Source organism: Silene latifolia, chromosome 11, assembly GCF_048544455.1.
Source record: "Silene latifolia isolate original U9 population chromosome 11, ASM4854445v1, whole genome shotgun sequence".
Classification (NCBI taxonomy): Eukaryota; Viridiplantae; Streptophyta; class Magnoliopsida; order Caryophyllales; family Caryophyllaceae; genus Silene; species Silene latifolia.
Window position 1 is genome coordinate 97,826,165 of NC_133536.1, and position 11,581 is coordinate 97,837,745.

At 40.8% G+C, this 11,581-nt stretch overlaps 1 non-coding gene across 1 annotated transcript; it reads left to right on the top strand.

Moving 5' to 3' along the window:
- The first annotated feature begins 10,633 nt into the window (after positions 1-10,633).
- On the top strand, positions 10,634-10,740 carry LOC141616389 (small nucleolar RNA R71). The gene has a single exon (XR_012530740.1). It is a non-coding gene; the product is annotated as a small nucleolar RNA R71 (small nucleolar RNA).
- Positions 10,741-11,581: the final 841 nt, after the last annotated feature.

An 11,581-nucleotide genomic window follows, 5' to 3' on the forward strand; every position in this document is an offset into this window, starting at 1 on the left:
TATGGCTTCTCTAATTCGGCCAAACCGAGTGAGAGGGGCCCAAATGGGCTTTTCATTTTCTCTTCACTTAAACTCGTGGTCCGGTCCATAACTCGCTAAGTGTATATGACGCGGTTTCATTATAAACTGTTATCGGTTATCGGAAATTAAGGCATCAACTAATCATACGGGTTAGTTGAATTATTAATACATGTCCGACAAAAAAATATTGTATAATTATATTCAATACACATTTAATTAAATATAAAACGCTTATATTCAATTTTACGAATTAATCGGTTAATTCGCCTTTAGCCCATGATATTTAATCCGTATTAAATATAATATCTCAACATCACATTTTAACTAATTATTAGTCAAATAACTCGGACTAACTGGTTAGTCAAATTTGGCATCTACATGATTGTATTTTCATACCGTCACGTCACTCAAAACGTATCTTATAGGTGTGACTTTTAGGGACCAGTTGATCACCGCCATCTGTATGACAATAACGTCAAACTTATCTAGCAAGCCAACCGTTATTGATAAACGTGGATCAACTGATTATGATACAAAGTATACCCTTTGATCCTTTTAGAGATTTATAAGTCCTTGCACTAACTGTTAAGGACACCAACCCCAACAAGCTCCCACTTGTCCGTACAAGTGTATGTGCAATGACGTTATCCGCACTAAGCTGGAGGACACGGCTCAACAAACTCCCACTTGTCCGTACAAGTGTATGTGCGATAACCGATTCTCATATTCATTTAAAATTTCTCCCACTCAATGTAAAACAATTTGCGGATCCGGATCCACAAAGGTCGTATTTTACAATCGATCTGGATCAAGAGTGGTTTCCCAGACTAGAGAGTAACTTAACCGATAAAACGAATCCGTATCCGAGCATGGCCATGCATTTCGATTCTGACTCCTCGAGTGGCCCCGAGAAATATCGAGTACGATAAAGGCTGAATATTTCCTTCAACTCGAACTCCTTCCGATCTAAGCACAGCATGAAATGACCCAGAAACAATCTACTTGGCCCCCTGTTACGGATGACCGTGAGAAAGAAACCAAAGTCACCCAAAATCTGCCTTAGTCTCAAGAGACAGTCGATGGTCAAAAGAATCGACTCTTAGGATCACCATGGAGGTCCTATCCACGACCGGGCACCGAATGTTATAAAACATTTAGGACTCCACGTCGATGTCACAAGTGTGTCCTACGAAATATCCGTATAAATCGCCTCTGTGATTGGTCAGTCAACCTGTTGACTTATGGCTAGTTGAACCCACCATCAACCAACGTCACAAAATAATTGCTAGAGTTATCAGCTCATGTGGGCAATTAAGGACTGTAAAATATAATGTTCGTTCAGTTCACTTTGTGGTGTTCAAAATTTGTCGTACAAATCCACATGAAAAACAATATATATAAAAATATCAAAACGATGATGTTGTATAGAGTACAAAAGCGAATGAATCTAATCCATAAAAGAGTACTACAACTTAGGAACACGTTTAATTCCCATGGAATTAATGTGCCCTTCATGCTTATCTTGTCGTAATGCTTTAGTGAGAGGATCTGCTATGTTATCATCTGTAGCAATCTTTTCTATCACTACTGCCTTTTGCTCCACGTAATCCCGGATTAGATGAGCTTTCCGTTGTACATGTCTAGACTTGTTGCTAGACCTTGGCTCCTTAGCTTGGAAGATGGCACCACTATTGTCGCAATAGATGGTGATCGGGTCATTCGAACTAGGCACTACAGATAGCCCATGTAAGAATTGACGCATCCATATCGCTTCCTTTGTAGCTTCAGACGCGGCATAGTACTCGGACTCAGTCGTAGAATCTGTAACATGTGATTTGTTTGAACTCTTCCGGTGATCTGCAGCGCCATTAAGAGTAAAAACGAATCCAGACCGAGATTTCGAGTCATCTCGATCCGTTTGGAAGCTAGCATCTGCAGAATCGGTTGCGCATAGCTTTTGAGAGCCTCCATAAGTCAATGCCCAATCTTTAGTCCTCCGTAGGTACTTAAGAATGTTCTTGACAGCTAACCAATGTGATTCACCTGGATCTTTGTTGGAATCGACTTGTCATACTCAATGCATATGCCACGTCCGGACGTGTGCATATCATGGCATACATGATTGATCCTATTGCCGAAGCATAAGGAATCCGTGTCATGCGCTCTTTCTCTTCCGGTGTCTCCGGTGCCTGAGACTTGCTCAAATGCACCCCTGGAGCCATAGGAAGGAACCCCTTCTTGGAGTTAGTCATCTTTGAATCTCTCCAGGACTTTGTCTATGTAAGACTCTGATCGAGAGATAGCATCCGTCGTGATCTATCTCGATAGATACGGATGCCTAGAATTCTTTGTGCCTCTCCCGGATCTTTCATCTGGAAATGGTTTTTCAACCATACTTTCACCGAAGTTAAGAGAGGTATGTCATTCCCAATCAGGAGTATGTCATCAACATACAATATTAAGAAGACAATCTTGCTCCCACTCGACTTGATATATAGACATGGTTCCTCGACCGATCGAGTAAATCCATTTTCTTTTATCACTTGGTCGAAGCGATGATTCCAACTCCTTGATGCTTGCTTAAGTCCATAAATGGAACGCTTAAGCTTGCACACTTTCTTAGGATGTGCTGGATCGATGAAACCTTCGGGTTGTACAATGTACAACTCTTCCTCCAAAAAGCCGTTTAAGAAGGCGGTTTTCACGTCCATTTGCCAAATTTCATAGTCATGAAAAGCGGCAATCGCTAAGATAATCCGAATGGAACGCAGCATGACTACGGGTGCAAAAATCTCATCGTAGTGCAAACCTGGCACTTGGGTGAAACCTTTAGCAACTAGTCGTGCTTTGTAGATATCTTGTTGACCTTCCACAGAATGCTTTATCTTGTAAAGCCATTTGCATTGAAGGGGACGGACCTTAGCAGGTAAGTCAACAAGATCCCACACGTTGTTCTCATACATGGAGTCCATTTCGGATTGCATGGCCTCAAGCCATAGCTTTGAGTCAGAACTGGTCATGGCACCTTTATAGGTTGCGGGTTCACTATTCGTTAAGAGTAGAATGTCATCTATGTCATGTTCCTCGACCAGACCAATGTATCTGTCCGGAGGAATAGAGACTCTTCCCGACCTCCTAGGTTCCTCAGGAATGTTAACCGCAGCCGGGATTGAAGGAATAGGTTCCTCCAATAGTTGCTCGGTATTTGGTTCTGGAATCTCCGACAGGTCGAAGGTTCTATCACTCTTTGCATTCTCGAGAAATTCCTTCTCTAAGAATGTCTCATCGGTAAGATGACTCGGATTTCCTTCAAAGGTGTTGGAATGCGCGCTGCTGAACGCGAAGAGTAATAGAACCTCTAATATCCGCGTTCTATTACCCATATACAAAAGATGAATTCCGGAGACTTGATATAAACGAATCGAACCTCTAATATCCGGGTTTTTATAAGATGACGAAAACCTGCAAATATTGATTATAAGAGATTTAAGTCGAACTTAAACGTTATAATCTGAAAGAATTAATAAAGACATATTCTATATACTGACACGAACAAAGGAAAGAAAAAAATATTAAAAATAAGAAAGATTGCAGAAGGTCGAGGAAGAAGAAGAAGAGCAGGAGCAGCGGCAGCCTCAGGAAGAGGCTTCTTGATGCTTGGTCATTGAATACAATCAATTTAGCCTCGTTTTGCCATGAAAATGCAAGATTCTTACTCCTTTCCTACCAAGGGATCAAAATCTCAAAGAATATGAAAAACAAAGAACTAAAGATAAGAAATGACCCAAATAGGCACTAAAAAGCATGGAAACAATGGTAACTCGGGGGCTAAATATGCGCCAATTATGGTCACATCAAATATCCCCAAACCGAACCTTTGCTCGTCCCGAGTAAAGAGGTGACAAAGACTAGGACCAAAACTAACCTATCCTAATAATAATAGCCGATATGAGACAATTAGCGGGTCTCACTCCGCCCCTTCAACTCACAACAAGACAACCATGAGGTAGGGTGCCTTCTTGCAAGGCAAGGTGGGTCTTGCCAAAATGGTGACACATCCAAACATTAAAGCACATAAAATCACATAATGGATGCATCTACAAAAAGAATAGCCACTCCCTCATCAAGTGGCGGAAATTATCTACAAGGGAAGCAATTAAAGGGTACACAATCCTTCATAGATGCAATTTGTTCAAACTACTAAGCCTAGAAGGATACCAATAAATCACCTCCAAGTTGTGTCAAGCTAGGGTACCTTTGTCCTCAATCGTTAAATGCTTTCGTCAAGAGTAGACTCCCTATGGTGTTAGAAACACCGGAGGATCGCGGAATTCCCCCTCTTGCCTAGACAAGAAGAAGGGTCGTCCCCTCTCTACCATGCACAAAAATGGATACGATGGATAAAGGGATCAATAGATATTTGAGTTTCATTTTGGGAGTTTGCTTTTGTTTTTGTTTTTCCCCCCAATTTCATGTGGCATTTGACATTTGAGAACACTTTCTTTTTGCCATTTCTTTTTGATTTTTGGCATTTCAATACTTGACAACTTTTTTTGCATATCTTTTTGAACATTTTCAAAGTCACCCCAATTAGTAACGAGGGTGCCTTGTATTTGAAGCTTAGGAGTTCTATTTTTGCTCCTCTTTTCATTTGATGCATTTTTGCAAACTTTCTTTCATTTTTCATTTCTTTGAACTCAAATTGATTTCTTTTTGTTTTGTGCCCATTCCCTTTTGTTGACAAAAATATGGTAGAACATGGATGAATGATGGAGGTATGCATGGTTTCAAGGGTCACCTTGGAATAAACGGTCGCCAAGGAGTTATCACACCACAAGGTACTCTTGACTAGGCCTTAAACCATGGGTCAAAGGATACTAGCATGACACATCCTAGGGTGTTTTACAAGTATTCTAACAAGCAAAGTCTTAAGAACAAAAAGCATCTACTAGGGCCTATATACACTTGTCAAGTTTCCCAAGTAGACGGTTTCGCAAAATTTTTTCTAACCATGCAAACTACATGCCATGATGCAACTAACATATACACATCCTAATGCAAATGATTCTACCAACTAATATGCCATATAATCTAAGTGGAAGTCCTAAGTTCACATTGTTATACCGCATTAATCAAAATAAAGCCACATAGTCATTAACATAAAGAGGAAAAAGGAGATTGGAAAGATCATACCATGCGGTCTTCAATATCCTCATGTCTCGGATGTGGCGTAGTCAATCAAAGTGAACAAGGATAAAACAAACATAATATATACAAGACAATATATACAAGACAATAAATACAAAGGAAATGAACTTGTTTTTGGTTTTTCAATTTTCAAATTTTTATGATTTTTGAAATTTTTCAATTTTTATGGTTTTTTTGAATAAAAGTTAAGTGTTAGAATTCCCATCCCCACACTAATATGGGCATTGTCCTCAATGGCCAAAATGATGGAAATTATGCAAAGATGATGCATGATTTCTATACTAAATGCAATTCTACACTAAGCTATACTACATGATGCATGGTTTTTGTTATGACGGAGAGGATAATTTAGATTACCTCCCGTTGTGTATGCATCAACTTCCCCAAACCAAATGAGACACTATCGCTAATGTCAAAGGATGGGTATAGTTCATGCACACACTATGCTATGCATGAGACTAGATTTGTCATTTTGGATTTTACAAATGGGAACAATAAAGAACACCTCAATGGTACCGAGGTGTGAGTCCTTTGATGTTGCTAGGACTAAACCAACAATGATCAAAATGAAATAAAATACAAAGAGATATAGACAAACCGTGGGAGAGTAGGAATCTCCAAGGCTTGCTAGTCCTCCATCATGCTATCATCATCACCACTTCCCTCATGAGAAGTGGTCACATTGCCACTTTCCTTGGCACTTTCTTCTTCACTTTCTCCATCATCTTGTTCATCATCATCTTCACTATCTCTTTCTCCATCTCCACTTGCTTCTTCCTCAATATTATCATCAATTTCTTCACCATTTCCAACAACCTCATTGTCTTCCACCACGTCCCTAGATGCACCCGGAAACAAGGCTTCTTTATCCGCCCAACTAGGCAAAGGACAAGATGGGTCAAGGAGTCCTTGCCTAGCTAAATGTAAGAGGGGAGGATATTGAGCCAAATATGCATTCTTCCGATCTTCATAAGCTTGCTTGTGCATTGCTTGCATAAGAAGAGTGACATAGTCTTTCCCAATTTCAACTCCTTGCGGTTTGAACTCTTCATACACAAAGGGGTAAGGCGGTATAACAATGGAAGAGGAGGGGGTTTCATGATCACCCTTTTGTTGTTGAATGATGTACTCGGCTTCTTCGGATAGGGAAGTAAATAGTTGGTCCGGTGGACACTTAGTCGACAAATCTTCGCGGGTAAAGTGAATGATCGAGCCTCACTAGTTAGCCATCCATATTTGGTGTCAAGGGGGTTTTGGGCAACCCACTTGAACTTGTTAATCATGATAGGCATATCAATAAGATGGCCACCTTCCTTTGCCTTGTACTTGCTATCCTTATTGAAATTAGGATCAAAGTGCTTGGCTAGGACCGTGACTAGGCCGCCATTAACAATAACGGTTGTACCCTTCTTCCCACTATCAACATGGAGCCATCTATCAACCAATAGCCTCAAAGAATTGAAAGGCTTGGTATGGATTCTTCCGACATTCAAAGCCGATTCAAGGAGAATAAAATCAAGTCTTGTGAAATGATTGGTGTCTTTCCTAGCAATTATGGTATTTCCCACAACTTTGTGCCATACTCTTATGCCCGGATGATGGACCAAAAGAGCACGACAAGCATGAAAATCATCAAATTTCTTCCCGGAGATTGCCTCCCAAAGAGGCTCGGGGTCATACTTTCCATAATGCTTAAGATATCTCGATTCATCGCTAAGGCCCAAAATTTCACCTAATTCCTTAAAGGTAATGCGTCTACTAATGTCAGCTAGACGAAACTCAAGATTTTCCCTATCCTCAACTTTGGTGACTTTTAAAGAACTTAAGAATTCCAAGACAAGGGAAGGGTATGTCAATTCCTTTGTTTCAAACAATTTCTTCAAACCCATGGCATTGAAAAAGGCTTTTGTTTGTTCAAGAACACCTAATTTCTCCAAAGCATCTTTACATATGAATTTGGTGGATTGAATTGATTTCATAGCAAACTTGGCAAATGTCTTTCTATGGGTATCGGAAATAAAAGTTACCTCCGGATAATGCAAGAGTTGATCGACACGGAGTAGAAGGTGATGCTCCCATAGAAGTTTGTTGTTGCTGTTGTTGCACTTCCAAGTTTGGTGTTGCTACCACCATTGCCAAAGCTTTCTTTGTTTGGAGAGCTTTTTGCCTTTGAGAGAGAGCCTTTGCCTTTGGTGCCTTTGTTGCTCCCTTAGTTGCACCCTTAGTCCTTGCCATTTGATGAACTAACCAAGAAAAGAATCAAAAATCTTCAATTTGTAGAATGCCCAAATCGATTTGAAGGTGAAAGGCTTTGCCTTTATGAAAACAAAAATCGACTCAAAGGTTGAAGATGTTGTTCTTGGTTTTGATTTTTATTGAAGATGGAGTGATTGATTTGTTGTTTGAAGGATGGTTTGATTTGATTTTGGTGGATTTTGTTGAGGGTTTTTGTTTTTATGATGGAGAGGATGAGGGTTTTGATGTTGTGGGTAGTGTTTATGAATGAATGAATGAAGGAATGAAGGTGGGAGGGTATTTAAAGAGGTCGAAATTTTCGAAAACGCAGGGGCAATCCGTGCGGATTAGGCCCAATCCGTGCGGATTCTCGCAGCCTTCAAAATTTTCGAAGCTCGCCTAAAGACGGGCGGATTCTCGGGGAATCCGCTCGGATTCTTCCGTGATGGGACGGGCGGTTTTTGCCGGCAGACGGACGGATTTGATCGAGAGAAATTTCTTTGTTTTCTTCAGCTGCAAAGACGGGCGTCTTCTTCACAAGACGGACGGATTTCATGAGACGGGCGTCTTTCCAGAAATCCGCTCGGATTCTTCAACAGTCAAGAAATTTTCAATTTCAGCTCAGCTCAGGACGGGCGTCTTCTCAGCAGGACGCTCGGATTCTCGTAGACGGGCGGATTCTCAGGAATCCGCTCGGATTCTGGTCCTTTGTACCCGGATTCGTTCCATTCGTGCACAATGCATTTCCCTTTACCATTCTTCCATTCTTCTTCATTTCTTGTGTTCTTCGTTGTGGGGGCATTACTAAGGCATGGATAGCCTAGGCAATTCCCATCCCCACACTAAGGTAAAGCACTACACATCAATTAAAATCGTTAGTCCCTCCCTCACTTCTCTCTTACATGACAATTATTTTGATCAAAGTAAATAAAAATCCAAAAATGACAAAAATGCAATACAAGAATTGAAATGTAAGTTAGGGAGTTAGAAGTATTTACAAGTGGTGGTTTAGGGAGGACTCCACCAAACTCTCATTCTTGATGAGATGTCAAGGGGGCATGTTCAAGGTGTTGTTGATGTTGCTCAACACCTTGAAGAAGTAATCAAAAGCTTGTTCATTATTGTGGTAGAGGTCCTCAATAGACCGTGGCTCTTGTTGTTGATCGTGATCGATGGCATGCCCAATGTAGGGATTAAAAATCCCTTCAAACTCGTCGTCCCAAAGACCACAAACTTCATTGAGTTGATCATTGAAAATCTCTTGCTTAGATGGAGACAACTCTCCCAATTTCTTCTCTTGGCCAATGAGGCCATCCTCTTCTTCCTTGGTTGATTTTGATGAGCTTTGCAAGCTCTCCTTGTCACAATTCACTTGCTCTTTGAATGGATCATCTTCAATTTTCTTCCTCCATTGGAGTTCCGATTTATTCCTTTCATCTTTTCGGCTATAATGATCAATCATGAAACATGGCTCATGTAAACGAGGAGCTCTCATGGTCTTGTCAAGATTAAAATTTATGCTTTCATCTCCCACTTCTAGAGTGAGCTCTCCATGTTTCACATCAATCACCGCACCCGTGGTGTGTAGGAAAGGTCTTCCTAAGATGATTGGAATGTTGGAATCTTCCTCCATATCAACAATGACAAAGTCCACCGGGATGAAAAACTTCCCAATTCGCACGGGGACATCTTCCCATATCCCTAATGGTGTCTTCGTCGATCTATCGGCCATTTGAAGTGTGATATTGGTGCATTTAAGCTCTCCCATTCCCAACCTTTTACTTACCGAGTATGGCATGACACTCACACTAGCCCCTAGATCACATAAGGCTTTGTTGATCGTTGTGTCGCCAATGGTACACGGTATTGAGAAGCTTCCCGGATCCTTTAACTTTGGAGGTGAACTCCCTTGAAGTATTGCACTACTCACCTTAGTGAAGGCGATAGTCTCAAGTTTCCGGATCGACTTCTTCTTTGTGAGGATATCTTTCATGTACTTTGCATAGGCGGTAAGACGTGATTGATTAATTCCGTGAAAGGAATTGAGACTTCTAAGTTCTTCACAATCTCCATGAACTTTCCAAGTTGATCATCAAATTTTGGCTTGGCTTGACGACTTGGAAAAGGAAGTCTAATCACAATGGGCTCCTTCTCTTTGGCCTTGTCTTCATTTTTCTTTGAACTTTCTTCTTTTGATGATTCCCCTTCTTTGGGGCTTTGCACAACAACTTCATTTTCACTAGCTTGCACAACTTCATCCTCAACTTGCTTCTTCGGTGCTTCATATCTTGTACCACTTCTCAAGTGAATGGCACTAACCGTTTCATGTCTAGGGGGATTACTTTGTGGTGGTAATTGCCCCTTTTGTCTTTGCGAGCTTGAAGATGCTAGTTGAGTCAATTGTGTTTCCAACATCTTGGTGTGAGCTAGAATGTTGTTGATGGTGGTGTCTTTTGCTTGGCTATCTTTTTGCATTTGGGTGAAAAATTCTTGTTGATTCTTTTGCATTTGGAGGACCGCTTTTTGGACATCAAAACCTTGGTCATTTTGGTGATTGTATGGATTTTGATTTTGGTAACCTTGGTTTTGATTGTAAAAGGGTCTTTGATTTTGGTTTCTCATGGGTGGTAGAGTGTATGTTGTTTGAGGGTTTTGAACATTTTGGCTTTTGTATGAGAGATTTGGATGGAACTTGGTGTTTTCATTGTAGAAATTTGAATAAGGGGTACCACTTTTGTAAGCTTGGAAAGCATTAACTTGTTCGGTTGTTCCCCTACACTCACTTGGGTCATGACCCAAAGTTCCACAATTCTCACATATCCCACTTGGGATTGATGAGGATGCCGTCATGGCATTGACATGATGCTTTGATGATTTTGAGTTTTCCTCAAGTCTAGCCATAGCTTGTTCAAACTTCAAGTTGATTGTGTCAATGTGAGCACTAAGTTGAGCACCCAATTGAGTAACGGAGTCCACTTCATGCTTTCCTCCTCTAGTAGCCTTGCGAGGTCTACTATATTGTGAATTATGGACCGCCATTTCCTCAATCTTGTTCCATGTTTGATTGTCATCAACCTCGGTGAACATTCCATTTGATCCCATATTGAGAATGTTCCTAGAATCTTCATATAAACCATTCCAAAATTGTTGCACTAAAAACCATTCGCTAAGTCCATGGTGAGGACATGAGCGACAAATACCTTTGAACCGCTCCCAAGCTTCATACAAAGATTCTTCATCCCTTTGCTTAAAACCCGTAATTTGAGCTCTTAGCATGTTAGTCTTTTCCGGTGGGTAGAATTTTTTGTAGAAAGCTAGAGCTAACTTCTTCCAAGAATCTATTCCAAGGGTGGCCTTATCAAGGCCCTTCAACCATTAGCCGCGGTGCCGATTAACGAAAAAGGAAATAAGACCATCTAATTTGGTCTTGAGTCACGCCCGTTTGAGAGATAGCATCACAATAATCGCAAAAGGTTTCCATATGAGAATGAGGGTCCTCACTAGGCATTCCCCCGAATTGGCTCCTCTCAACTAGTTGGATGAAGGCGGACTTGGCAATAAAATTACCGGTGAGATGTTGCGGTGTAGGAGTACCATTTGGTAGATTCTCCTCGGTGGGTATAGAGTGTGACGAGAATTTAGGCATTGTAGGTGGATTTTGTGGGATATTGTGTAATGGGTTTTCTTCTCCTTCTATTGCGAAAGGATTGACAAACTCACTAGTGGGTTGAACAACTTCACCAACACCTCTCAAATTCCTCCTAACAAGTCTCCTATTATTCGTCAAGGTTCTTTCGATTTCACGGTCAAAAGGTAACAAATCACTTTGTAACCTTCTAGACATGCAAAATATCAAACAACTCAAAAACAATTAGAACAAACCTTGAGGAGTTTTACTTCCCCAAGGTGAAGAAGACACAACTAATAACAATAAAAGAAATCTTAAATCAATTAAACACCGTCCCCGGCAACGGCGCCATTTTTGATCGAGGCCATTTCGTGTTCACAATTAAGTATATGTGGTCGTTGGTCAATGGTCGATACAAAACACAATTTATACTTCACAAACAACTCTACAATTAGTAAAGAGGCAAGTAAAGGTCGGATCCCAAGGGAC